Source organism: Lynx rufus, unplaced genomic scaffold (genome assembly GCF_022079265.1).
Source record: "Lynx rufus isolate CCGP_SWC_20201006 ecotype Redwood Valley unplaced genomic scaffold, mLynRuf1.p SCAF_2, whole genome shotgun sequence".
Classification (NCBI taxonomy): domain Eukaryota; kingdom Metazoa; phylum Chordata; class Mammalia; order Carnivora; family Felidae; genus Lynx; species Lynx rufus.
The window spans coordinates 14,081,115-14,086,192 of record NW_025814834.1 but is presented as its reverse complement, the minus strand read 5'-3'; the positions used below and the strand labels follow the sequence as shown (position 1 = coordinate 14,086,192).

The following is a 5,078-nucleotide window of genomic DNA, read 5'->3' as shown; positions in this document are numbered from 1 at the left end:
TTAAAAAGAGAGTCAAGGGGCGCCTGGGTGGCTCAGTCGGTTGAGCGTCCGACTTCGGCTCAGGTCATGATCTCACAGTCTGTGAGTTCGAGCCCCGCGTCGGGCTCTGTGCTGACAGCTCGGAGCCTGGAGCCTGCTTCCGATTCTGTGTCTCCCCCTCTCTCTGCCCCTCCCCCGCTCATGCTCTGTCTCTGTCTCTGTCTCTGTCAAAAATAAAAATAAAACATTAAAAAAAATAAAAAGAGAGTCAAACTCTTGGCCCCAAATATTTGGTGTCTTTCAAACTTTTAGAGCACCTTATAATTCATTTGGTCTGATTGTATATGTAGTAATTATAAGTAGGTAAAAAAAAAAAAATCACGTTTCCGCTGCACGAAACACAACAAGACTAAGTGGGAAGAATAAGATCCTGAAAAACAACTAGATCTTTTTACTCTGTCCCCGTGTTGCCACCGCAAGCTAAAATTTGACATTTCACTTAACAGTGACAAACTGTTTTTAATAAAATGGTCGCTACTGCCTCCGAGTGGCGGGTCGTTTTCAGAGTTTAAATTTCATTAATTTCAAGTCTTCCCAGCCTAACGGGAGAGAATTTTGAGACTGACAGCGTATCTATCGTTGCAAGTTTAAAATCTGAACGTGATATTGTAGTTGAAAGACACGAAGAGTATTGTCCTGTTTACAAAAGCATACGAACAACTTGTTAAGTGTGTGAGGTTGGCTGGCTTTGTCCATAAAGTCTTTGCTTCCACGGGGAAGCAGAGGGCTCTCATCTCTCACTGTTTTCCATCCAGGTAATGCTCCTTGACATCCACGTTTTGCTGGTGGCACTTTCACCTCCAATCATGAGAAACACTGAGCCACCAGGTATATAGAACTCATCACTCACGAAATGCCTCTGTGGAGAGAAAAGCATTATTTTAAATCATTAATGCATCAAACTGGGATTTGTCTGTTGCCATTTCTAATGGCAGAGGGGTAGGGCAATTTAGTGCGTCAAAATAAAGCTTTGTTTCATGGTTCTGAGGACTGGTCTAAGCAAGTGACATGACAAGTAACCGTTCTCCGAATTGCGCGTAATTGTTGAAATCAGCAGCCCACAACATAGTTTGCCCAAATCAAACCCTACGTAATTAGTACATTGGATTTGGATTATATGGTGGATCCAAGGCAAGTCTGCCCTTTTTTCCACTCTGAAATGAACCAAATGCACACAGGAAAATAAATAATAATGGCAACTCAGTCCTCAAGGAAAATCGAGAACGCTAAAAATGCAAATCATGGAGAGAACTGGGAACTTTGGGAAGAGCTGGCAAAACACAGATTTCTACCTGGCGATGAAACATCCGTGAATGAGCCAGTGACCATTAGTGTGGAACAAGAAGATCCCTGTGCATGGCTGGGCTGGGGATACAGACACCCCCTGGCAACCCGCTTCACTCCATGGAGTGAAACAGGTAAGAATGGTAATAAATAAATGAAGCAGCCAATCCAGGTATTTGGGAGAAAAAAAAAAAAGATCCAAAGAAAGCCCAACAAAAATAATAAAGATAAAAGTAGAAATTAATACATCAGGAGACCAAAGACTGATAGAACCAAAAGAATGAATCCAAGGGCTTTTTTTTTCCCCTTCTCCACCTCATTTATTACCTTCATACCAGTCTACTCTTTCAGGGTTAAAGACTGACAGGCAGATCACCAACTCCAAGGCACCCCGCAACGCAGGCGGGTCACCCCAGAGGCAAACTTTACCCGCTCAAAAATTTGTGTCACATAAGCAGCGAGGATTCAGGCATCATCCGAAGTCATCATGTTTCCCTACTCATAAGTTTAAGGGATCCAACAGTTGTTTCTTTAAATACGAAATGAAATTCTGAAAATTTAGAAAAACGATTGTCTATACCGGGAGTTCTCAACGTGGGTGATTTTGCCCGTCCCCTTCCCTAGGGGACATTTGACAACGTCTGGAGATATTTTTGGTTGTCGCAACAGGGTAACAGCTGGTGTTACTGGTATCTGGCGGGTAGAGGTAGGGCTGTTGCAAAACAGACTCCAATGCCAGGATAGGAAGGAGTAAAGCTGGAGGAGAAGGAGGAGGACGTTATGCTTGCCTGGGCCTCTACTACAACACCAGGACAGGCCCCACGACAGAGGCCTGTTTGGCCCAAAACATCAGTGGTGCCAAGGCTGATCAACCCTGGTCTGATCGAATCAGTAAAAGGGGTAGGAATTACATATGCATAAGGAGGATGTAAAAATGATCTGGCTCAAAGATATTTGACAAATTACGGAACACTCTGCTCAAATCTGAGCCAATAATTTTGAGAATCTGTATGTAACTAATGACTTTATCCGAAAGTGAGAATTACCAAAGGACAGTGTAGACAGCACAGAGCTTCGAAGCCAATTATCATGGAAGAAGTAGAGAAAGTTGCAAGAAAAGACAGTGAGAGAATGAAAGGGAAATAATTCTATCAACATTTTAAGGAACAGATGGTCCCAATTTAGTTTAAATTGTTCCAGAGCATAGAGTAAGGAGAAAATCTTCCTTTTTTTTCTTTGTCTTTTTTTTTGAAAATCAGAGTTAACAAATAATACCCAAACCTGACAAAGAAAATGCATGGAAAAGACAATTATAGGGGAATCTCAATTATAATTATCAATCTAATAGAAGAAAATAGTAGTCAGAAGATTCTGTCAGGACTGGAAAGCAATAACACGTGATTTTAGGTGGGATTCATATTAGTGATGAAAGCTTCAATATTAGAGAATCTAATATAATTTACCATTTTGAAATCTAACTTAGCACTTTAATAAATCATGGAAAAATAATATGATCATCTTTATGATTTCTGAAAGGCAATTGTCAAAATTCACAATCTGAGAAAAAATTCAACATCTGTCCTTTAAAAAAAAAGAACATGTAGATATTTTTGTATCATGATTTTATCTACCATAAAACTCCCTACAAGATACACATAGACACATTTGTATATAGTTATGTTCAGTTAATTATGAATGTATGTATTAAATATACATTTTTCTCCTAATGTGAACATAAGGAAAAGAAAGTCTCTTTCTCAAGATAGGCTATTCCAAATATCTCATAGCCTACGGTACAGAAATTATTTCTGTGGGCACATGACTCAAACGGAACCAAGCAAGTGCTCTCATCTACAATTGTTAAGTTCCACTTGGAAAGAGGCTTTTTCTTCTGTGGAATGTCATTAGTATGACCTTAGATTTGTGACTACAGAGCCTGACCGAAACTCTAGAGGTGTGCAGAATCCAATGGGATGTATTTACGAAAAATTGTTAGAGTTTTGGTCCTGCTAAATCAGAAGGATACGTAAAGAATTCAGAACAGAATCAAAGTTAATAGTTCACTGAACCCAATCAAATGTTGAAAGCATCTGGGTAGGGGTTTGTATCTCTAATCTCATTTCAGAATTAAATAATGTATAATTAGAAGAGGGCTCTAAGGCCATCCCATTGGCACACATGGACTGGAAGTCTCTCTTGGTTTAACGGTCATCAAAGAGGGCTCTGTTTGTCTGTCTGGATGGTGAGAAACATACTTCCAGCATGCTACGCCATCTTACGCCCTGACCAAGACTTCAGGTTATATACAACCTCATTAAATATGGAAAAAAAAGCAATCTGTACTCATTGGATATTTGAAGCATTGGTAATGCATAAGAGAATCTGAGTACTGAACAGATGAATCTAGTCACTCCAAAGTAAAAAGGCATTTGGGTAATTGATTTAGACTTGTGTTTTTAGGATGAAAGGAGCAAGAGAAGTTGACTCCTGTTGTGAACAGTGTAAGAACACTTAGGAGAATTTATGATTCCCCAAATGTACAGTTTATTGTACGTGATTTATCAGAATAGTATCTAAGAACTTGGGAAGGTTTGTTTGTTAACCAGACATTTGAAGGACTTCAAAGGAAATTAAATATATTAAATTTATTAACGCAGTTTAAATGTTTAAGGGAATTTTATTAGCTTATACAAGCACTCTTAAAAGCGACTGCTGAAATTTGCTAGGCTTATAAATAGATGATAAGACTTGTAATTTAATTTGTAAAGCATAAAGAAGAATTGGGCTTCATAGAATATAGAATTTGTAACTTACCACAGTCACTAATGTGACTAGAAAAGAATTTATAACTTATTAGAGTTATGAATTTTACTACAGTCACATTTTGATTTTGTTTTGCTGATTAGGGTCTCTGTAATCTTGTTTGAGTACAAACTCCCCCTCAGCCCTTAATGGGATCAAAACACTCCCCTTGCTGCAGAGAACACAAGCACCAGCCTGAAGGGCCCCCGGGGCCATTTGCTACAAGCCAGGAAGTCTGTCCAGGAGTAAGGTCAATCAATGCAGAAGGCAGAACCCAGAGATGAAAACATGATGTGTTTAAACCCCTCTATCCCACCATTGCCTGAAGTCTGACGGCCCTGAATTTTTGTGAGTCAATACAATTCTCCTTTATGCTTAAATATGAGTTCAGTTTTTCTCACTTGCAAATAAAAGCTCAAGTGTTTGCAGCTCCGAGCGCCTCCCCTCTTGTGACCTTTTCTCTTCTTCCGGCTTTCACATTGACAGGCGATGTTACGGTAACAAATACTTGACATTATGGGTCAGTTTTTCCGGACATAGGTAAATTGTTCACAGTTCATTTTTAATGTGACTAGAAAAGGATCAGGCAAGTTTCACACTTTTAGCATGTCAGTGGAGCTCCTACAATTGAGAGGATAGAAAAGATAGGACACCCAGTAGGAAAATGGACTTGAATTCTATGCAATTCACAGAAGAAAACTGACCCCTCACTAGCATCAGAGAAACGCAAAGGTAAACAACCCTGAAATACTATTTTAACCCATCGGATTGTCAAAAGTTTCAGAACTTTGATAAAATCATTTGTTGGTGAGGATGTAGAAAAACACAAACTCTCGTGCACTGCTCATGGAACCATAGCTTGTGTGCTCATTTGGAGAGCAATTTGGCAGGATTTTGTAAAACTGAGCACACCATTACCCTCAGACACAGTTTTTCTACTCCTGAGTCTATAT

The 5,078-nt window shown here is 39.4% G+C and overlaps 1 non-coding gene across 1 annotated transcript; it reads right to left on the bottom strand.

Annotated features, from left to right (window-relative positions):
* Positions 1–1,687: 1,687 nt before the first annotated feature.
* LOC124516659 (U12 minor spliceosomal RNA) lies at positions 1,688–1,839 on the bottom strand. Its single transcript, XR_006963084.1, has one exon. It is a non-coding gene; the product is annotated as a U12 minor spliceosomal RNA (small nuclear RNA).
* Positions 1,840–5,078: the final 3,239 nt, after the last annotated feature.